Genomic DNA, 25,492 nt, shown 5'->3' on the forward strand with positions numbered 1-25,492 from the left:
ATTAAAAACAAATATATATATATATATATATATATATATATATATATATATATATATATATAGGGATGCAGTCCTAAGAGGAAAATACATTGCAATCCAGGCCTATCTCAAGAAACAAGAAAAATCCAAACACAAAACCTAACCTCACACCTAAAGGAACTAGAGACACAGCAGCAAAGAAACGCCAAAGCTAGTAGAAGAAGAGAAATAATAAAGATTAGAGCAGAAATAAACAATATAGGGGTGCCTGAGTGGCTCAGTCAGTTAAGTGTCCAAATCTTGGTTTCGGCTCAGGTCATGATCTCATGGCTTTGTGAGTTCGAGCCCTGTGTCGGGATCTATGTTGACAGTGTGGAGCTGCTTGGGCTTCTCTCTCTCCCTCTCTCTGCCTTTCCCTCACTTGCACTGTCTCTGTCTTTCTCAAAAATGAATAAAAAATTTTTTAAAAATAAACAATATAGAAAGAATCTCCCCCCAAAAAAGTAGTAGAATAGATTAATGAATCTCAGAGCTGTTTTTTTGAAAAAATAAACAAAATTGATAACCCCCTAGCCAGACTTCTCAAAAAGAAAAGAGAGAGAAACCAAATATATAAAATCACGAATGAAAAAGGAGAGATCACAACCAACACCACAGAAATCCAAACAATTATCAGAGAATACTATGAAAAATTATATGCCAACATACTGGATAACCTGGAAGAAACGGACAAATTCCTAGACACCCACACACTAACAAAACTCAAATGGGAAGAAATAGAAAAGTTGAACAGACCCATAACCAGCAGAGAAATTGAATCAGTTATCAAAAATCTCCCAACAAATAAGAGTCCAGAGACAGAAGGCTTCCCAGGGGAATTCTACTAGACATTTAAAGAAGAGTTAATACCTATCCTTCTCAAGCTGTTTGAAAAATAGAAACCGAAGGGAAGCTTCTGGACTCATTCTCTGCTGATTCTATGAATCTGCATTCTCTTGATTCCCAACCCAGACTGAGACCCCACTAAAATGGAGAATTACAAGCCAATATCCCTGATGAACATGGATGCAAAAATTCTCAATAAGATACTAGCAAGTCAAATTCAACAATATATTAAAAGAATTATTTACCATGATCAAGTGGGATTCATTCCTGGGCTCCAGGGCTGGTTCAATATTCACATATCAATCAATGTGATACATCACATTAATAGAAGAAAGGATAAGAACCATATGATCCTGTCAATAGATGCAGAAAAAGCATTTGACAAAATACAATATTGTTTCTTAATAAAAACCCTCAAGAAAGTCAGGATAGAAGGAACATATCTTAGTATCATAAAAGCCATATATGAAAAGCCCACAGCTAATATCATACTCAATGGGGGAAAACTAAGAGCTTTACCCCTGAGAACAGGAATACAATAAGGATGTCCACTGTCGCCACTGTTGTTTCACATAGGGTTGGAAGTCCTAGCATCAGCAATCAGACAACAGAATGAAATAAAAGGCATCCAAGTTGGCAAAGAAGAAGTCAAACTTTCACTTTTCGCAGATGACATGAGAGTCTACATGGAAACCCAAAAGATTCCACCAGAAAGCTGCTAGAAGTGATACATGAATTCAGCAAAGTTGCAGGATACGAAATCAATGTAGAGAAATTGTTTGCATTCCCACACACCAATAATGAAGCAACAGAAAGAGAAATCAAGAGATCGATCCCATTTACAATTGCACCAAGAACCATAAATACCTAGGAATAAACCTAACCAAAGATGTAGAAGATCTGATGCTGAAAACAATAGAAAACTTATGAAAGAAATTGAAAAAGACACAAAGAAATGGAAAAAACACTCCATGTTCGTGGATTGGAAGAACTAATATTGTTAAAATGTCAATACTACCCAAGCAATATACACATTCAATGCAATCCCAATCAAAATTGCAACCACATTCTCCTCAAAGTTAGAACACACAATCCTATAATTTGTATGGAACCACAATGACCCCCGTATAGCCAAAGTAATGTTGAAAAGAAGACCAAAGTGGGAGGCATCCCAATCCCGACTTTAGTCTTTACTACAAAGCTGTAATCATCAAGACAGTATGGTATTGGCACAAAAGCAGACACATAGACCAATGGTATAGAATAGAGAATCCAGAATCGGACCCACAAATATATGGCCAACTAATCTTTGAAAAGCAGGAAAAAGTATCCAATGGAAAAAAGATAGTCTCTTTAGCAAATGGTGCTGGACAGCAACATGCAGAATGAAATTGAATCACTTTCTTATACCATACACAAAAAATAAACTCAAAATGGATGAAAGACCTAAATGTAGGACAGAAAGCCATCAAAACCTAGAGGAGAAAACAGGCAACAATTTCTTTGACCTCAGCCACAGCAATTTCTTGCTCAACAAGTCTCCAAAGGCAAGGGAAATAAAAGCAAAAATGAACTATTGGGACCTCATCAAGATAAAAAGCTTCTGCACAATGAAGGAAACAATCAACAAAACTAAAAGGCAACCAATGTAATGGGAGAAGATATTTGCAAATGACATATTTAATAGAGGGTTAGTATCCAAAATCTATAAAGAACTTACCAAACTCAATACCTAAAAAACAAATAGTCCAGTGAAGAAATGGGCAGAAGACACGAATAGACAATTTTCCAAGGAAGACATCCAGATGGCCAACAGACACATGAAAAGATGCTCATCACCACTCATCATTAAGGAAATACAAATCAAAACCACATTGAGATACTACCCCACACTGGTCAGAGTGACTAAAATTAACAACTCAGGAAACAACAGATGTTGGCGAGGATGTGGAGAAACAGGAACCCTCTTGCACTGTTGGTGGGAATGCAAACTACGGCAGCCACTCTGGAAAATAGTGTGGAGGTTCTTCAAAAAATTAAAAATAAAACTACCCTATGACCCAGCAATAGCACTACAAAGAATTTATCCAAAGGATACAGGAATGCTGATCCATAGAGGCACTTGTATCCCAATGCTTATAGCAGTGCTTTCAACCATAGCCAAATGTCCGTCAATTGACGAATGGATAGAGAAGATGTGGTTTATATATACAATGCAATACTACTTGGCAATGAAAAAGAATGAAATTCTGCCATTTGCAACAAAGTGGACGGAACTGGAGGGTATTACACTAAGTGAAATAAGTCAATCAGAGAAAGATATCATATGTTTTCACTCATATGTGGAATTTAAGAAACTTAACAGAAGACCATGGGGGAAGAGAAGGGGAAAAATAGTTTCAAACTGAGAGGGAAGCAAACCATAAGAGACTCTTAAATACAGAGAACAAACTGAGAGTTGATGAGGTGGGGGGGTGAAATGGGTGATGGGAATTGAGGAGGGCCCTTGTCAGGATGAGCACTGGGTGTTGTATGTAAGCGATGACCCACGGGAATCTACACTGAAACCAAGAGCACACTGTATACACTGCATGTCACCTATCTTGACAATAAATTATATTAAAAAATAACAGATAAAAGGGTAAATATAAAAGCTTAGGACAATATCTTATGAATACTCAAAGAATAGTTTTCTACATGAAAAAGCAGGCAGCCACCTGAGGCAGCCACCTGAATCAAAGTACACATGGGCTTTAAGAAGAAAATTTACTACTCACTTCCAAAGAATTGCCTGTTGTTTTTCTTTGATTTTATGCACCAAATGTACAACCTGAGGTTTTTGAGTTTAAAACTACACACATATGCATGCAATCACACACAGCTATACAAATTGTTTTAGAAGGCCAAGATCAAACTATTCTTTGAGTATTCATAGGTTGTTGTTCATAATTTTTTTTTTTTAATTTTTTTTTCAACGTCTATTTATTTTTGGGACAGAGAGAGACAGAGCATGAACAGGGGAGGGGCAGAGACAGAGGGAGACACAGAATCGGAAACAGGCTCCAGGCTCTGAGCCATCAGCCCAGAGCCCGACGCGGGGCTCGAACTCACAGACTGCGAGATCGTGACCTGGCTGAAGTCGGACGCTTAACCGACTGCACCACCCAGGCGCCCCCGTAATTTTTTTTAAAAAAGCACCTTTGGAAATTTTTCTATTCATAGTGACCCCACTAATACCGTTTTTTACCACTAATATTGGTTTTTCCTATAGTGGAAGAATGGCAAGTAACCAAACTCAGAAATGTTACGATGGGTGACTGTTGGTCTTAGGCATTAAATAGAACTTTGTTTAGTAAATAAACTGTCTCCAGGTGGAAAGATCCCATGCAGAACCCAGAGAACCTTTGTGCAAGAGAAACCGTCAAATAGCCTATCATGATCCATTCTTCCTTTGTCCTCATGCATGGTCTTCCAGCTTCACTCCATCTCCTGGCCTCCCTTGCATGTGGCCATGTGACTAAGTTTAGGTTAATGGGGTGTGAGTAGAAATGATGGGTGCAACTTGTCATCTCCTTCCAGATGCTTCACCTGGGTTTGAACACACTTTCTGCTGGCTGGCAATGGTGATGCCATGAGCAACTTTGGAAGCACCTGTTACAACCACATTTCCCAGGTGTGATAGAATGATTATTTGTGTCCCCCCCCACCCCCAGCTTCTTATGTTGAAACCCAATCCCCAATATAATAGTATTTGAAGGCAGAGATTTGGGGAGGCAAATAGGTCATGAAGGTGGAGCCCTCATGAATGGGATTAATGTCGTCATAAAAGAGACGCCAGAAAGCTCGTTCACCCCCTTCTGCCTTATGAGGACACGGGAGAAGATAGCCAACTGTGAACTAGGAAGCCAGCCCTCACCAGACAGAAAATCTGTCAGTGCTCTGATCTTGGACTTCCCAGACTCCAGAACTGTGAGAAATAAATGTGTTTATAAGCCAAAAAAAAAAAAAAAAAAAAAGTTGTAAATAAATGCTATCATCAATTAACTTTAACCTCTCTAAAACTCCTATTAAATAAATTAAATTTAGCAGATAAGATCTAGGATGATATTTAGTATTTGATTTGCTCCTTTTGAAATATGAAATACTAGCCTCCAAGGAATTAATAGGCTAACTAAGAAAATTAAATTTTTTATAAGATTTATTTGTAAATTTAACCTCTATAAAAATAGTGAGTGGAAAATGTTTAGATTATCATCTCCACCTGTGAGCAGCCTCCTAAATTTACACAGTTTGTTGTGCAGGTGTTATCACTTTCAATTATATCATAATGTAAAAAGTAGTAAAGTTGGCTTTTGGCTACAAATAGAGAATTTTTCTTTGTATATAAATTTAAAAATGTAAATAGGCTAGAACAATTGCTGTATATTGACTCAATAACTGAATAGTCTGTATACTGGGTCAGCTTTATGTTGATCCAGATTTGACAATATCACAAAAAGACTTCTATACCTTATTATCTTCTAATGTATGTTCTATATTCTAAAGTTGGCTTTCCTTATGGTGGTAAAATGGCTGACAGCAGCCTTTCATGGTATGCCTTACCATGTAGCTTTTATAGAATATCAATGAAGATTCTTTCCAGGAGTCACAGTAAATTTCCCTTCACGAGTCATTAAAACAAACAAACAAACAAAACAAAACAAAACAAAATATATATATATATATATATATATATATATATATATATGCTTATTGCGCACCTGTTAATCACTCTGGGTAAGGGATGAGTTACTTTAGAAGAAGAAGAAAATCAGGCTTCTCAAGAAATTTCAGGGAATGATAGTGCCAATTTATGAAAAACACCTAGGATTCTTGGAGGAAGGATAGCTATCCAAACTAAAATTGTGGAATTGTTTGTTAACAAATGGGATAGAAGAAAGTAACTGAGCCCTAACTGGCATATTTATACATGTATACAATTACTATTTAATGCTTATCTATGTTGCAGAAAAAAAAAACAGAGAATACAAACTAGACCAAGGAAAATTTTTTCTATTTTCCTATTTTCAAAGAAATCTCAAAAAAGATTATGGCTTATCTACAAACTCACACACGAATTTCTTATTGGCAGTAACCAAATGGTGGAAAGACAATGAAAAGAATGTATGTTAGAAAAACATTTCAAGTGTTGAGACAATATAGCTAAGCTCCGCTCAACATACATCATTTTTATCAAAATTACATGAAAACTAAAATTCCAGTCTCTTTAAATGAGTTGTTTATTTAAAAAAGTTTTTTTAATGTGTATTTATTTTGGAGAAAGAGAGAGAGACAGAGCACAAGCAGGGGAAGGGCAGAGAGAGAGGGAGGCACAAAATCTGAAGCAGGCTCCAGGCTCTCAGTCGTTAACACAGGGCCTGACATGGGGCTCAAACCCCTAAACCATGAGATCATGATCTAAGCTGAAATCAGACACTTAACCAACTGAGCCACCCAGGCACCCTAAGTTTATTTTTAAGGTATTGATATGATGGGAAAATTTTGTAAATTGAAAAAGAGTTGATAGAATTTCAATTGGCACCAAACATATTATTAGTGTACATTGTCAGTTTTGCTTTACTTCTGTGATATTGGCTTCAAAAAATAAAAGTCTATAAACAAAGTAAATCTTTCATTGGTTTGCTTAACTTCTTCAGCATAGTTTTGCATGTGTATAACAGGAAATTCTACAATTCTAAATATAAACTCATCTTTTTTGAGAGGAAAAATGTACTTGGTATTTAAAATAATTTAGTCTGTTATGCTCACATATTTAAGTATTTATTTTAAATGTCACTATGAAATGTTAATTTTGATATTTTCCTTATTATATTTAATCTCTTGGTGTGTATATATATATATTTTTTTTTAAAGAAACTTATCATCAGTAGTAACTACCAAGTTGGGATTCTTTACAACCCAAAATGAAGATACTTGGTATTACATAGTAATCTAAGGACTGTGCTTGTAATGATGTTCCTGTACTTCAAACTTCTAAAAATTTTATTTGCAAAACATTATGACCTGTGTTTTGCAGCAAATGAAAATAAAATAAAGAAGGATTCAGTGTTTTATACCAAGCCTCACATCCAGTGGCAAATATGTAGTTGAAACTCAAAGGAAACATTTACTCAAATTTCATAGCAGAACTTTTTGTTATATAACCATGTCATGGGCACAGTATTATGAACTTTAATTTCCCTTTCCTCAGTGAAGGTTTCTAGGTCCACGTCTTGGATTCTAAAATCAGAGAAGCTAATTCAGATGTGTGATGACGTTAAGAGTTGCAGAATACTGGGTATCTCTTCTTCGTTAAGCTAATATTTTAACAAGAACATTTTCAAGGTAATTTTCTCACTTTATCCAACAGGATAAAGTGTGTTTCTTTATCCAACAGGAGGACTCTCATGGATGGGGTTTGGGGACAGATAGAAAGAATGACAACATTCCACAGAATAGTGAGAGACCTTACTTTCATAAGGTCTAATTGATGATGTTCCATTAAAATGTTCCCAGTGGCTTTATATTTTGTTTGTATCCATATAAATCTTGCTCTGACTAAACACTAGGACTATGTAGGCATTAATCTGATTTTATTAATTTTTTTTTTCAAAGTTTTTTATTTATTTTTGGGACAGAGAGAGACAGAGCATGAACAGGGGAGGGGCAGAGAGAGAGGGAGACACAGAATCAGAAACAGGCTCCAGGCTCCGAGCCATCAGCCCAGAGCCTGACGCGGGGCTCGAACTCACGGACCGCGAGATCGTGACCTGGCTGAAGTCGGACGCTTAACCGACTGCGCCACCCAGGCGCCCCTGCATTAATCTGATTTTAAATGCTTTTTGTAAAGTGCTAGAATTATTAGTTAAAAGTTAAAGTTAATTCAGTAGTGGGGCACCTGTGTGGCTCAGTCTGTTAAACATCTGACTCTTGGTTTCATCACAGGTCATGATCTCCTTGTTTCGGGGTTCAAGCCCCACATGGGACTCTTTGCTGACAGTGTGGAGCCTTCTTGGGATTCTGTCTCCTCTTTCTGCCCCTCCTTTGCTCTGTCTCTCTCTCAAAAATAAATAAATAAATAAACTTAAAAAAATGTTAACTCAGTAGTGGGGGGAAGCTAGCTCAGTAGATTCTGGTTTCCTCCCAGTAGCTATAATATGTGATATATATCTGCATATATAAGTATATATCTATCTCTCTATATATAGATTGTATGCATATAAGTATATATACAGACTGTATGTATATAAATTATCTATCTATATATGGATATATAGATTGTATGTATATAAGTATATATATAGACTGTATGCATGTAAGTGTGTATATATATATATGGACTGTATTCATGTAAGTATATATATATATACATATATATACAGACTGTATATGTATGTATATATCTATGTATATATAGATATATAGCCTGTATGCATATAAGTGTATACATATATATATATATATATATATATAGTGTGTATATAAGTATAGATATATAGACTGTATGTACATAAGACTATATATATACATATATATACACATACACACATAAACACAAAGAATATACATACATATATACATATGAAATACATATATCACATATATACACATATTTGTGCATATATATTATATACGCATACATGTATTACACTACACTATATATACTATGTATTATAAAACATGAGTACTATTAATATTTTAATATTATATGTGAGGAAATTCAGGGTTCAAAAAGTCATTATCTTTATCAAAGTATATATGTGTGTGTATATATATATATGTGTGTGTGTGTATATATATTTATACATACATATAAATTGAGTTTGACTCCAAATGACTCTGAATTCATATTCACTGGAGTCTACCAATTAAATTCTATATTTTCACTTTAGTTACTTACCTGTAAAACATCTCGGTCTCATTATGAAGACTTCTGGAATACTCTAATTTCCTCAGCAATAAAATTATAATTTCCAAATGGTTTGCATCACAAATGACTCATTGCTTTATATTGAGGTATCTCTATCCTCCTGGAAAAATGCATTGGATCCAGAACCAGACTGCCAGGAACTGAGCCCTGCTCTGGCAGCTTGTAGCTGTACAATTTAGGGCAAAAGAATTAATATCTCTGTGGCTCAGTATCCTCATCATAAAAATGAAAATTGTACAGCATACTAACTCCATAAAGTTGTTGCTTAGGATTAAATTATATAAAGCACTTGGAATAATGCCATAGTTAATATTATTGCTTCTATGTCAGAGTAAATTTTCATGCTTTTTTCTTCTCTATGTTCAGAAAGTATGTTTTAGAAGACCTTGGTCCCTGTGGTTGATATTCATTTAGCTTGTCACTGTGTATAAAGAAGCAATTGAGTTAAATTTTGACTAAGCTTATCCTCTTTTTAGTTTAATGTATTTCAATGATACTTGGCCCATGTGTATAAATAAAAGACATGTAAAACTAACACTGAGTACCTTAACAATTCATAGGATCCTGAATTGATGAGATTAATAAAGACATTTGAGAAAAATCTTACAAGATAGTTACCATTTGGAAAAATGTTTTTATTTAAATAACAATAGCTTAGATACCTATTTTTGAGAATTATTATGCTATTTCCTAACCAAGAGAAGGTTATTCTGGTAGTAATGCTAATCTTAGCATAGCTTTTAAACACTTATTTCATGATGACTCTTTATACTATGATTATAGCTATAATAATTAATAGCTTATTTTATTGTTTATTTCTAGGATCACAATGAGCTTTGTCAACATAAAAGTGGGGATGTAACTGATATTTAATAGCTCAAAGCTTTATGCTAAGCATATAACAAATAAAAACTTTCATTTGTCCTTTATATTTCCCCTGCTGGAGAGCAAACTACAGTTTGTATCCATCAAATAAGAATGAAATTCAACACCTTACCTTTCAATAATATTTATTCATGGATTCCACTCTCCCCTCAATAATACAGACTCCAGAGATTTAGGTATGTGCCATATTTTCTTAAGGTGACATATGTCCAAGGTGTGTATTAGGATATTAAGACACCAAATAGATTCAATAAAGTATAGATAGTGCATCCATATTTTGTTCCGTCTTTGTTTTGCCAATTTCAGAGAAAGAGAAAGAGGGAAGACAAACGAAAACATGTCTACTAAACAAATATGGCTTTGTTCCAGCACAGCGCAAGTATAACTTTACCTACAAAATGATTTTAAAATGCACTTGACAAGAGGGTTTATTATGTCATTAATGTGCTTCGAGGCCTGTTTTATTTTTGCAGTTGGCAATTGCCATAGCAACTTTAGAAGTTCAGAACTTCCTGGTGCTTCCTTTCTGTACAGAGGTAAATATAATCTGTCTTCAAAATCTGTACATGAGTCAAGAGTAAATTTAAGGATATATGACAGGGCCAGAGTAGAACAGCACTTGCAACGAGGGATTAATTATAGGTAAAGTGAAGAAATATCAAATGGAAGTGTGAAGAAGCTCCCTTTCTTCTTCTTCTTCTTCTTCTTCTTCTTCTTCTTCTTCTTCTTCTTTTAATTAAGGAATGAAAATATCTGAAAATCTAAGTAGGAATGATGCTGAGTCTAGAGAAAGAAAAGATTGAATTTGAAGTGATCAATAAATTGAGATGGTAAAAATAATTGTTCAAGTTTCTGTATCACTTAACTCTGTTCATCAGGATGGGCAATATGGATGAAATTATAATTTGGGGAGAATCATTTCTACCTTGTTCACTTTTTTTTTTGCAGAGTTCTTTCTTGTATGTACTGAGTAATGAATGGCAAAGTGAAGAAAGGATGAAATGAATACATAAGGGAATGAAAGAACGACCAAAACAGCAATATTCACCTTATCTGGTTCCTCTGCTGGCACTAGTAAACTACTCATAATGTTCTAACGCATGGTTTCCTAAGGAAAAACTCTATAAAAGCCTTGATCACCAGGTGGTGTAAAATAAATTTTGAAATGATTCAAGGTTTTTCTGAAACTTTTCCAGAAACCTTTTGCAGGTGTTTTTAATAGAGAAAATGTTCCCATCTGTGAATGTTTACACACAAAAACTCTATCAACACATCCATAGATTCAAAACAGCCTGACATTCAGCAAGCTCCTATTATGTGCATAAGCATATGTGATTAATTTTATTTACAGTAGTTTATTACTGTGTGTATTTATTCATGAATGAAACAATGGGGAAGATATGGACGCAGCTGTCTGTGATTTAGCATTCAAGTTATTTGGACCAAGCGCCTAAGCTATTATGTACTTCTTGAAAAAGGATTTTGAGAAAGTTATCAACCACCTAAAGCTCTCAATGCTGTTGCTGATTGCCTTTTGTACGGAGTTTTTCATTCATGAGAAGCCTTCCTGCGTGATGTGCTACGGTGCAGCCATTTCTTTACTAAAGTACTGTAGAAATGAATCTGTAGTTCATATTTAATGTATAAAGGAGGAGGAAGTACACAGTAAACCTTCATAAGATAGTGCATTTGCATGGTACTCACCTGTAACTTCATGTTACAAAACCACTGAAGCAGATTTTAATGCATCCCAGCACTGAGCCTATCAATTAAAATACTGTCTGGGATGGGAGCAGGGCATCAGTCTTTATTTATTTTCATGTCTCCACAAATAATTCCTACATGAGGTCGGAGTTGACAAGTCCTCCTATATATAAAAAAAGTATAAGCTAGTTTGAAAGACATAGAACGCACATTAAATACAAACATATGAATTTTAAGACAAGTAAATGAGAATAATTCAAATTTGGTATAAAACTTAGGAAAGAACAACAATACTAAAGGAAGGTAACAAATTTGACACACTTTAATTAAAATGTAGGTTATAACAAGAAGAAAATTTTTCCCCAATGAATATGAAATGAACACGTTTGAAATCCACAGCAGTTCAATATCAATGGAAGAGTTATTTTAAAGAAGACAGAAAGAATGAAAAAAACAAAAACAAAAAACAAAACCTATATGGTATTTATAAGTTATATTGCAAATCTAGTTGATAATGATGAGGAAAATTACACTCAGTACTTCCGACAACTCTTGTAAGGCTCTTGACCTACCTATAAATCTATAGCTCCACTCAAAATACCCTTATCTTGTAGCCAAGCCTATCCCTTCTCCCTGAACTGTTTAATGGATTGTGTTCAGCAGTGTAATTCCCTCGACTCCCACATGGTGGCACGGATTTCTTCCTTTTCTACTTAACTCCCTGTGGTAATATAATAGCAAGACTCCCCCAAATTAATGGAAATATTCTCAAATTTTGTTATCTCTGACTGTGTTCTTTAGAAATCACACCTGTTCTTCACAAGCATACAGACTTTTGCTACTCAAAGTGTAGTCGAGGGACTAAGAAGCACTGGCATCACTTAGAAACTTGGAACTTCAGTATCATGAGTCAAACCCATGATTTACTGAATTAGAATCATTAAATAAGGTTTAAGACCATTTGTATGCAAATTCAAATTAGTAGGCATTTATATAGAACATTTGTGTTGAGTCTTGCTGTAAAACCAAATTCACTTTTATATTAAACCATTAAATATTAAATCATTAAATAATTAGACTCTGTGATGTACTCTTCTCAAAAGGTACCCCATTCTGCTATTCATTCATGTTTCAGACACCACTGCTCCTACTTGATTGCTCTCCAAACCTAAAGTTTTGTGTTAAAATCTCAGAGATCTTAGTGCCAATCTCTGGCATCTGCCTGTCATCATAAGTGCCTGCCACAGTAGAGAGAGTAGAAAGACCTAATCACAAGGATTCACCTAATCACCTAACACACATTACAAGATTACCCTTACAGACCTTATTTAAATGTTATAAAAAGTAAATACCCACAAGTCTAAAAGAAAAGGTGACTAAAAAAATAAAATAAAATAAAATAAAATAAAATAAAATAATAAAATAATAAAATAATAAATAAATAAATAAATAAATAAATAACTCTAAGCCCACCATGCTTCAATTTCCTGTTTTAATCTATTACTTACCACTCCTCCACCATCATTTTTGGTATTTTATTCTCATTATGCTTTGTGCTTCTTTTACCTAACTTTCTTCCTTTCTCTCCCCAAATCATGGACTTCCTTCTTTTGACTTTATGCCACATAATTATAAAACTCTTCTTTACTGTCAATTCCTTTTCTGTTCAAGTACACACTGCACTTGTACTTTCTATCCACTCAAACATTCTCAAGATGAGGAGGGTTATTTCCCAGTATTTCACATACATCAGGGTCAGGATATGGTTTCCTCTTTCTCCTCACTGAAAATAACAGATCACTATTACTCTGTCTTCTTGAAATAAACACTACTTGCTTAAGAGAGATGCAATTTTGTTTGCATCACTAGGTTTCCTTACTATTACCTGCCTTCAGTGAAATGTTTGGAACTTTACCTAATCTTTCTCTCCAATCTTATGGCCTACTGTCATTTCAAATAACTTAAATAACAGCGTAGACAATCTATCCAACATCAAAGCCACTTAATTTTTTGTATTGCTGAATGCCAAGAACCTTCTCCAGCGGAGCTCCCTACAAACTCCCTTGTTTACATATGAATTTGGATACCCACTTTTGAACTTGATACCTTCACTCTCAAACTTAATGTTTTATCTTTTTAAGTTTCTTACCCACTAGCAAAACAACTACTCTTTGACTTCAACAATACCTTAATACAACTCATACAACTACCTTGGGTATATTCACCACTTTTTCCTCTTCTCACTCTCCTTTTCTAGCCAAATTGCAAGTGCCAACTTTTAAACACTCTCTGTCACTGACATCTGGTTTGTCTGTGATTCAGGAGAAATTTAGAGATTATTTCCATATTAGGTGAAGTCGCAGAACTTTGTGGAAAAAGAAAAGGTATTGAAACTCTCTCTTGAGTTAGCTTCTGCAATTAAGTCACTCAACATGACTTACAAGACTACTATGTACTTGTTGCTGTTCTAGGTAGTATACAAAGTTTTATACACAGGTCTGCTGAACACGTTGGAAAATTGTATTTTCCGGGTCATGGCATATATAAATGCAGCCTTTAGAATCAACTACATCAGGAAAAAAAATAGGTAAGTTCATAGACAGAAGAGATCAGTACTTATTACTACCACCTGACCCTTCTGTTTTCCCAACCTGGTCCCAGGGCAGCTTGTTTCCACATAGGAGACATGCTTCTTGAGGGTAAAAGTGATTGTAAAATCTTGACTACACTTTGTTGCAATGGGTTGTTACTAAATCTTCTTTTATTATGAAGTCAAGGGGAAGAGTTAGTCTCAGTGCATCACTGAACTTGGAAAGACTTGCCAATCACAGCAGCCAACTACCACAGCTATAGGGAGGGTTTAGAATGTTAGTAAGTACTGTCATTCCAAAAGGAATATACACCCAATAGAGAAACTCCCAGCAATTCTCTGTAAAACCTGTATTTAAAGTAGGAACATATTTTACATAAATTCAGGAGAGATTTGAGCTTAATGAAGATTGGCCCAACTGATATTCTACTTAGACAAAGCTAATTCTTGTTATTGAATTATTGATATGGCCAAGTCTCAGTGAAGAGTAAAACATTATCTCTGATTTATTGCATATTTAACTCAATACATGCTGACTATGTAAAAAATGTATTACATATAAATTTCAATTTGCCATTTGCTAATAAACTGAAAGACATTTTTCAATTCAAGAGTGTACCATTTGCTATGATATGAAAAATATGACATGAATTTTGTAAGTTCTCTTCAGTTATACTGTTAGCATTTATTCACATAAACATGCACATCCACAAAACATACACAAAAGGGCTGGGCCAATTTATTCAAAAGAAACAAAAATGATAGAGAATCTTTTATTTTTTAGAAGATCTGACAGAAAATAAACACAGATGAAAATCTACACAATAGCTTCCCGCTGATTAAAACTATTGGTAACACTGTAGTTCTGATGGAGGTTTGGATGTTTTCTTTAAGCTACAACTCAGTCATAGGCTGGTATATTTAAAAGATATTACTTAGCTCCATAAAACTTACATAGAAAAAAGACTACAAAAGATGACTTATGCACAATGCTCACCACTCCCCAGAGTCTTACTTTAGGTCTCTTTTTTCACTTAAATTCTAAAAAAATGTATCTGTCATTTCCAATGTATCTACATCATCATGTCTCTCATCAATTTTCTTTGGCTAACAAAATCTCCCTAAAGGGATATATACTGGAACATGTATTTTATGCAATTAGGAATACCATCAATTGCTAAAACTGTGTTTAAAATATAACAGCATAAAAAAATGTAACCTTATATTAAAATTATAGGTGACATGTCTAATTTAGTAAATTTTTTCTTTCAAGTAATATTTTAAGATTTGAGTAACAATTATTATAAAAGATTTAATTTACATTCCAATATCTAAAATAGAGTTTTATATTAAGGAGAAGTACTGGAATTTTTTTTGTTTCCCCTTTTTATATCTTTAGCAACTTAACCCTAATATAAAAAATCAGTGTAAAAGTAAAATACAAGACAGGTAAGCTGATACTCAATATGATTGACTTTGTTTTATGAACAGCATGAATTAAATAGCATTAAAAATTGTTCTTGAATATTACTTTGTCAATGAACTAAACACGCCTGATTTACTGTCACAACTTTAAATAGACAATGAATACAAAAATGATATGATAACAATAAGATAAACCTTTGGCAGTATAAGCTCTTTCTTAAAAATGACCATACACTAAAGTTTTCAGTCACTGAATTATTAATTTATCTGGATTGAGAAGCATATCTCTGGACTGATACTTTCATTCACCTTATTAAAATAATACTGACCCATTCTCAAAAAAAAAAAAGTAGAGAAAAGAAAGATGGAAAGATGGACAATTCCAAAGGATACAGCTGAAAGTTTCATCTTATTGATAATCTCAGCCAGCATCCAAGTACAATTGATCCTTAAGCAACGTAGGAGTTAGAGGTACTGACCAACCTACATGGTCAAAAATCACATATAACTTTTGGCTTTCCTAAAACTTACTAATATCCTACTGTTGACCTGAAGCCTTACCAATAACATAAATAGTCAATTAATTCATATTTTGAATGTTATATGTATTATATACTGCATTTTAACAGTAAAGTAAGCTAGAGAAAAGAAAATATTATAAAAATCATAAAGAAGAGAAAATACATTTACATTCCTATACTGTAAAAAGTTTTCAGGTAAGTGGAACTACACAGTTCAAACCCCTGTTGTTCAAGGGTCAATTGTATATCTCTAAATTGTAAAACTCGAAGAGTTGTTACAGAATCAGAAACTAGTACTTACCTAGATTACCACCAGATTTATACTTCTATATGTTCATCCAAGCACATAGCTGGGAAAAGAGAGAATTTAAAAATATCTTCAAATGTGCTCAATTGCCTTTGTGAAAGCTTTAAAAATACTTTTGGAGAAAGAACAATTGGAACAATGCATGCTGGAACAATGCATGCATTACCTAAATCAAAAGCTGAACTTCATGTGACATCAGCTAAGTCGAAGAGAGTACAGATCATCAGTCACTGATGATCTAGAATCAATTCAGAAGTCTCCAATAGATGCAATTATATCAGCTGTGGAAAACCGAAGTTTTATACAAGCTTGAGTTTGGAAAATGGAAGCAATGTGGAAGATTAATTGGGGTAAGATGAGAAAGATGGTAAGGGGCTCATTTGTCATCAAGATCATTTTGGCAATCAGTTAGTCAAAGTAAGATACGAAAATGAGAAGCGGGCATTTAGGGTAGTATAAACAGAAATGTGTGACAGAATAATTACATGGGCTAAAGGGAAGCAGAGAGGAAAAGATAACAATACTTTAAAAATTGTAGTATATTAATTTCCTAGGGTTTCCATAATGAAATACCATAAATTGGTAGCTTAAACAACAGCAATTTATTGTCCTCAGAATTACAGAAGCTAGAAATGTCAGATCAAGGTATCAGGAAGGCTGGTTCATCCAAAGGATTGTTTGGAAGAATCTGTTCCATGCCTCTCTCCTAGCTTCTGGTGGTTTGCTAGAAATTTTTTTTATGTTGGTTGGCTTGTAAAAGTATCACCCTGATTTCTGCCTTTCTTTTCACACAGTGTTCTTCCTGCTGTCCAAAATTTTCCCCTTTGATAAAGACACAAGTCAGATTGGATTATAGACCCAACCTGCTTCAGCATGATCTCAAATTAATTAATTATATATTCAATGACCTATTTTCAAATGAGTTTTCATTCTGAGGTGTTGAGGCTTAGGACTTTAATATATCTTTAAAAAATTTTTTTTTTGGGTGGACATAATTCAATTCATAATAAGTGATTATGAAAGAAACTTCTTTTTCTTAATTTTTTAAAAATTTTTATTCATATTTGAGAGACAGAGACAGAGCCTGAACAGGGGATGGGCAGAGAGAGATGGAGACACAGAATCCGAAGCAGGCTCCAGGCTCCAAGCTGTCAGCACAGAGCCTGATGCAGGGCTGGAACTCGTGAACAGCGAGATCATGACCTGAGCCGAAGTCGGCGCTTAACCGACTGAGCCACCCAGGCACCCCTAAAAGAAGCTTCTAAAGTGTAAATGGATGTAAGTATTTTTGTATAAATTTATAAAATGAACAAAGATATGGAATAAACATCCAGATAATCCCAAAGTAGGAAGTTCAGGGAATAGAGGAAGAAAAATGTGATATACTTCTTGTAAAAGTCAGATGCAAATATATGTATTTCTGTGTAATAAATCTTTCTGAGTTTGTTAACTCAGTGGAATGTAGTGTTAACATGCACAAATTCTAGATGTTAGATGATATGATGGGTACTGGAAAGAAGTTTGTGGATCATTCCAAAAATAAAACAAAAAAAAGAGGGCTGTCATAAATAATATATAAGTATATAATGCAGAAATTGTTTAAATCCTTCATTAAAAAGCAGAAGAAATTAAGTTAGATGAAAAAATACTTTGTGTTAGTTTAGGAGACATCTAAAAGAACAAGAAGAGTTAAAAATTAATGAATGGAAAATGATACATCAAGCAAATGTGGTTATCAAGAAAACAAGTGAATTGATATTAATATCAGAGAAAACAATTAAAGATCTTACAATAACATCAATGGCAATATTTCATAATGATAAAATGTACAATTTAACAAGAATTACTTGTAAAGATACATGCTCATACATCAAAATGCATAGTATTAAAATATGTAAATTTAAAGGTAAGTAATGACAAATGCATTATAGTGGAATAAAATAAAATTTAAAAAGTAACCTTGCAGTAGAAAAATATTTAAGTATATAGCATGTTAGAATAATATAATTTTCTGGCTTGCTCAAATAAATCTATTGAATTTTACCAATAATCAGAGAATACATAATATTCCTGCGGGTGCATGTTGCCTTGCGGGGGAAATTTTCAAATAAAGTAAAAGCACTAGCCATCAAAAAGCACTCGTGACAAAAAAGTGCATGAGTCACTTGTTCAGGTTCATGATGTCCAAGAGAATCTGGAGATTCAAGATTTCCAGGCATATCAATCCAGTTGTTATCATCTGGTGTCTTATTCTTTACTAATCGGAACCCTGACCTTGATAGATCAGGCTATTTTCATTGGGAGTTTACCTTTTTTAAACTTGTTACCATTCAGTCCTGAGCCTCATCTCCATCTTTCTCTTGGTATCAACACCTTGGAAATTACATTAAAAAAAAAAAAAATCAGCATTAGGCAGAAAGAGAAAATGCAATCCCAATGAAGGTCTCACCCGCTATACTGAGAGGCTCCAGAAGTGAAATGACCCTTCAAAATTATTCAGAAATGAATTCCCACGTGAAACACCATTGGCTCCAAGCCAACCTGGGAAGGAGGTATAAATGGTGTCATGAGGAAGCACTGTGGACCACCTTAAAACTTGGCACCTCTTCTGTGCAATGCTGTGTTTAACAAAAGTGGGTATCTTTTCAGGATCAATTTTGTGATAGAAGAAAATATCTACTTATATGAGTAAAACATTCCCAGAATTTCAAAGAGGGCTGAAACACAGACATTGGAATAAAGGGAACAGTTGTCACATTTGTGATTTAGCATTTATAAATGTTATCATTAGCTAGCAAAATATTTTTGATGCTTTGTTTTCTTAAAAAATAATTCTTTACACTAAGATTTATAATTCTCTGATATAATGACAGTTCTATTTTGAAGATTAGACAATATAACTAAAATATCATTCTGTTAAACATTTTGATATCTGCAACAGTAAAATTCTAACAAATTTACCTAACATAAAAATTCTGATATTTTTAATAAAATAAAGAAGTAACAAAATCATTAATGCCGACAACTTTTAGGATGAAATCATTTATGATCCCAGAACATTTTTAAAAGAGATCAATAAAATTTTGACCATTTCCTATCGTGTCATTTAGAAAAGTGATGTCAAATTTAGACTTGGCAGGGAAAATTTCTACCCATCTCACTTAACCCATAACCATCACTAATAGTAGCTCCACGAGGTTTGCTTTGCTTTTCATGACTCAGCAGATATCAAATTTAAGGCTATTTTAAGTAATGTTATTGAGTGATAGAAAATATGGTGGAAAACCAAAATAGTAGTGACACATAGCTAACAAATGTACAAATTTAAATTGATGATTTTCTATGAAAAGAGAAAGCAGAAAAATCAAATGATAGGTCTATGCTACCCTTTTTTGTTTGAACTAAAATCACTAGATTCCAGCATCATAATCACACTTAACTTAAAAGTGAAACAAAAGTCAAGTGAGTATAAAAATAAAGGTTGTTCAATTGATTTTAATACATTTGTATGTAAGAATTTTTCAATAAAATATTGTCTTAAATGTATACATATATGGTTTAATAGCACTTTATTTTTAATTCATGTGGTCACATAACTTTTAAATAGAAATATTTATAGATTGCACAAAACACATATTTATTGCATTTATTATTCCTCTCTATCCAATTTACCTGTCATTTTCTTTTAAACCATTTTATTGTTTTTCTTTTTGTCCACGTAATGATAGTATGTAGTGATTATCATGAAAAACGATTGCTTAGCTATGAAACACTTTCATTTTTAATATTTGGAAAATATTCATATATAAGTATATGTATCTCAAACTTATATTTGTAATTCTTTTATATTTAATTATTATTTGACAATTATGTGTTATCTTCACAATTATAAAATAAATATATAATGATATGTTTTAATGATAATTGTTTTAATGATAATTGAATTCCCATGAAATCCATAATCATTTTGTCAGAGTGCATATTATTGAAAAATATTGTATTGTTTTTCAAAAAAAATTTATTGTTTTTTTTATTTTAATATAGTCAGATTTTTCTTAAGCTAGTGTTTATTTTAACATGTTTTTCATATTTTCAGAGTTCATTCCTAATTTTTGATTTTTAAAAAATATCCCAGTCTTTAAGCTAAGTAGTCCAAACTATCTTCCTAACTTTTAAAACATCATACTTGTATCCAAATAGAAATACAATCTTCCAAAATTGCTAATTCAAAAATGACTTACTATTTATTTCCTCCCAGAATGCTCTAAAGAAGTCATTCTTTTGAATTAGATTTAACAAAAGAAGTTTTTGTTTTAATAATAATTTATTTTTATAAATGTATTTGACCTAGTTTTTCAATGCTTTTAAACTTTCTAATGCAATTTTAATTGTTTTTACCTCACTCATCATACTCTCTAATGTCTATTTCATATTTATATACGAAACACATATCCTTAAACATTTCTTCCCCCCATACTTTGCTTTACCTGTATGATTTTATCTGAAAGTTATTACCTTTCATTTATATTACCTTTTTAAAAAATGTCTATAGATAAAACACTAGTCTGTTTCATTATCTTATATTTTCTCATCACTCTGTCTTTAGTTACACTAACACTTTTCTTATTCACTTTGCTTTCATGCTATATTACCTTTTTTAAATTTCACATCTTTCAGTAAGTAATTCTTTAGCTTTGTATATGAAAGTACATTTTTTAAAATATGGAAATATATAACCACTTACAGAGAAATCTTTCAAAGGGGAATAAAAAGACATGCATTAGAATATTTATTGTCATATCATATGTATTAGCAAAAAGTTGAGGTTAACCTACCTGCTTGTTGCAGATAATGGTGAGGTAATTTATATCTATGCTTTTGACAGGATATTATCTAGTAGTCAGAAGGAAGGAATGTTCATATAAAAATAAAAGCAGATATTAAAAATAAAATTCTGGATAAAAGTAAACAGTAAAATAATTTGTATCAAAGTATTACTTATAAAATTTTTAAGTACACAGATCAATTTTTTGTGAATATATATGTACATGTGTATGTGTGTACATATTATCTGAGTGGGCGTGTATAGGTACATTTGCACATGAGCAGAGCTAAAGAACCAAAACAATAGTGTATTCAAAGAAAATACATCAAAAATAAAAGATAGGGTGCTGGTGGTGAGTAAGTATTGGGACTATGGGACCCCTGGGTGCTCAGTCAATTAAGTGGTTGACTCTTGATCTCAGGTCAGATCTTGATTTCAGGGTGGTGAGTTGAAGATCTACATTGAGCTTTGCCCTGGGCGTGGAGACTACTTAAAAAAAAAAAAAAAAAGGATTGATACTATTAGTAAAAATAAAACATTTTAAAAAAAGGTTAGGGGCACATGGGTGGCTCAGCAGGTTGAGCATCTGACTCTTTATTGTGGCTCTGGTCATGATTGTAGGGTTGCGTGATCAAGCCCTGCATTGGCTTGATGTTGAGCTTAGAGTGGCTTAAGATTCTCAGTCTCTCTCCTTCTACTCCTCTCCCCTGCTTTCATTCTCTCTCTCTCTCTCTCTCTCTCTCTAAAACAAAAAAAATGATTTTAAAAAGTTAAACAATATTAAGCCCAAGTGTTTGTTTAGGTCAATCCTTTACTTTTTTATTTACTAAAATAAATACATAAAAATTCCAAACTACGTTTCATTTTGGCTTTATGCTTTGCTTGGGAACCTTTCTTTTAATTGTATGGTGGTTTCTTACAGATATCACAATTCCTTCCCAAACTTTCTCCCTCTTCTTCTTCCCTTATAGGCACTATTCTGAATTCAAAAAAAAAACAAAAAAAAAAATCCCCCAATCTTGTGTTCCTTTTGTCCTTTCCATTGTGAATATTTGCATATGACCAAAAAATTTGCCAAATATTGACACATTCTTGAAAAGTCTGGGTCATTTTTAAATTAAATCTTGTATTTTATGATGATTATAGATTTGCATGTGGTTCTAAGGAATACCATACCCTTTACCCAGTTTTCCCCAATGGTAATGTCTTGCAAAACCACAGTACAGTATCACATCTAGAATACTGACATTGACGCAACTGAGATGTAGAAATTTCCATTACACAAGGATCCCTCCTAGGATCCTTTTATAGTCATACCCACTTTCCACCTACACCCTCTTTTTAATCTCTAACAACCATCAATCTAATCTTCATTGCTGTAAATTTTTCATTTCAGGAATGTTTTATAAATGAAATCATACAGAATTGCCTTTTTATTCACTTGGCATGATTCTCTGGAGATTCATCTGAATTATTTTGTATATCAGTACGTCATTCCCCTTCATTTCTGAGTAGTATTCCATGGTAGGGATGTTTAATCACTCACTGACAGAGAAACATTTGGGTTGTTTTCAGCTTTTGGCTATTACCAAAACAAATGAAAAGTCATTTCCCAAGCAAATGAAAAAACTGTGTATAGAAGCTTCTATAAACATTTACGTGCAGATTTTGTGCAAACCTACATCTCCATTTCTCTAGAATAAAGAAATGCCTAGGAGTGCTAGGAACAATTAAAAAAAAAATTTTTTTTTTTTAATTTTTTTTTTGAACGTTTATTTTTGGGACAGAGAGAGACAGAGCATGAACGGGGGAGGGGCAGAGAGAGAGGGAGACACAGAATCGGAAACAGGCTCCAGGCTCCGAGCCATCAGCCCAGAGCCCGACGCGGGGCTCGAACTCGCGGACCGCGAGATCGTGACCTGGCTGAAGTCGGACGCTTAACCGACTGCGCCACTCAGGCGCCCCTAAAAAAAATTTTTTTTATGTGATCTCTCCATTCTATTCACCCCCATTTTTAGGTAATTTTATGGTTTCTACACTGCCTGAACAAGTATCTCTTACTCTGCTGTCTCCTCTTACCCATCATTTCTTAAAACATAAAGCTCTTTTTCTATTTTGGAAGAAACCCAAGTATGTCCTTAGGCTTCAAAACTAAAACACTTGTCTGGCAGTACTTTTAATTATGTTGTCTCTGTGGCTTATCTGAGGATCCACTGTTTATCCACTAACACTTTTCTCTGTCATGAATGAAAGTTCTTCACTGGGGAATTATCTTACTCCTTCATAACCAAATTCCATTTGGCAGTAACATTCAATTTTTACACCAAACTCATCTGATACTCTTCTTGAGCTGTTTTAAGGGCATTTCAGCCAGATAATACCTGGCAAATTATTTTTTCTTCACGTGAGCAAAGAAAAAGAAATATCTTTCAGTGTCACCATTTAAATTCAATTTTTGAAAAATGTCCTCAAATAACCTTCATTTTATTCTGATGTTCTTTTAACCATGATTTAAGTCACAGTATCTTGCAGTCATTCCTATTGTAAATTATCTAAGGATCTCTTCTTGGACAAAAACTCTCAGTGTTTGTAACGTGGACCCCTACAAAATCTTACCTAGTGCTGGCTTCGATGTTTTCCTCCCTGCTGTAAATGAGAAATACAGATTTATTTATTTTGTTTTGCCTCAATCTTCATGTCAAATAAGAGCAAAAAAGAAACTAATATGAATATTTTCCTTTGTTTTTATTAATTCTCCTAGTATCTATTTTTTTAAATTCATTGTTCCAGAATTTTTAACATGTTTAGATCTTCTGTTCTCTCAATCATTCTAATTTGCCTTTGACCACTGTCATTTCTTAACACACTGTTTGAAAGGGATGAATTTGTTTCTTACTCTCAACTTGTTTCTCAAAGATTTTATTCTCATTTTAAATTTAGAATCTTTCTTCAATCTGACTTACAAAGATCTATTTCAGTGTTAGGGTTTGATTTTAAAATGGTAGTTGAAAGTTAGGGAGGGAGGCAAACCATAAGAGACTCTTAAAAGCTGAGAATAAACTGAGGGTTGATGGGGGGTGGGAGGGAGGGGAAAGTGGGTGATGGGCATTGAGGAGGGCACCTGTTGGGATGAGCACTGGGTGTTGTATGGAAACCAATTGGACAATAAATTTCATATGAAAAAAATAAAATTGTAGTTGAGCAAAAGCAACCCAAAACAGATCATTATTTCAACATAACTTAGAAATGTATACTGCTAAATATAGAGTACTATAATTATTCCAGGTTTTAAAAAGCAATATTAAGGAGCAGATAGAAAAATGTAGGTAAAAGGTTATATAATCTCCTTCTTGAAGAATATCCAAGGTTTATTAGCAAGGTTAAGAAATTTACACAGATTCTCTGGATCCACATAAGAGTGAAAACATATAGTATCTGTCTTTCTCTGTATGACTTATTTCACTTAACAGAAGTCCATGGGGGGAGGCGAAGGAAAAAAAAAAAGAGGTTAGAGTGGGAGAGAGCCAAAGCATAAGAGACTCTTAAAAACTGAGAACAAACTGAGGGTTGATGGGGGGTGGGAGGGAGGGGAGGGTGGGTGATGGGTATTGAGGAGGGCACCTTTTGGGATGAGCACTGGGTGTTGTATAACCAATTTGACAATAAATTTCATATTTAAAAAAATTTACACAGATTAGTTTTATGTGTTATTGAACATATACTTCACTTAATGGATATTGTTTGTCAAAATGTAACTATATATCATAGAATTGTCAATGGTATCATTCTTTTGTGAAAATCATCATAGATTGGTAAACAGCAAAACTTCCTTTGAGAAGAAGCCATGCCATTTTCTTGTATTTATTTTTCAATTTCACTTTCAAACTACCCAATTACTAAGGGTAGGGTAAAGATTTAGTGGATTATGTTTGCTTCATTTGAAAATATGGGAATAGTACATGTTAAGCTTTTCTGATGCTTATTTAAGTTTATAAATCATGATTTTCGTTACCCTACCAAAATAGACTATTTATGGAATATGAAGAATGATCTGGAATATCGACTCAAAAATAACACAAGTTATTATTAGTCCTCACTGATCAAGATTGATATTATAGAATTAAATTTAACAATGCTTCTTATATACATCTTGGATATGAAATTTTAGTGACACAAGAAACAGCATAAGCAATAAAAAACTGAGCCCCTGGAATTAGCCAGTCAATATTGTACTTTGGTCTTTTACTTTCTTATAATAACTGACAAGCTTTTTACTGCTTTCCATACTCAGAACAACCTTATTGTCACAACATGTTGACATGCACAGGCGGAAGAGATATGGACCTTGCGTGAAAAAGCAAGGTTCTCCAAGTGACATATGAAGGCAAAACATATTGGCTTT

At 33.5% G+C, this 25,492-nt stretch overlaps 2 long non-coding RNA genes across 2 annotated transcripts; both read left to right on the top strand.

Moving 5' to 3' along the window:
- Window positions 1–4,751: 4,751 nt before the first annotated feature.
- LOC147581801 (uncharacterized) lies at window positions 4,752–7,427 on the top strand. Its single transcript, XR_015249763.1, has 3 exons — window positions 4,752–4,833; window positions 7,115–7,179; window positions 7,301–7,427. It is a non-coding gene; the product is annotated as an uncharacterized LOC147581801 (long non-coding RNA).
- A 2,230-nt stretch (window positions 7,428–9,657) lies between these two features.
- On the top strand, window positions 9,658–10,888 carry LOC147581802 (uncharacterized). Its single transcript, XR_015249764.1, has 3 exons — window positions 9,658–9,894; window positions 10,025–10,254; window positions 10,667–10,888. It is a non-coding gene; the product is annotated as an uncharacterized LOC147581802 (long non-coding RNA).
- The last annotated feature ends 14,604 nt before the right edge of the window (window positions 10,889–25,492 follow it).

The sequence above is a fragment of the Puma concolor genome, chromosome B1 (genome assembly GCF_028749965.1).
Source record: "Puma concolor isolate L17-30 chromosome B1, mPumCon1.1.hap2, whole genome shotgun sequence".
In the NCBI taxonomy this organism is placed as follows: domain Eukaryota; kingdom Metazoa; phylum Chordata; class Mammalia; order Carnivora; family Felidae; genus Puma; species Puma concolor.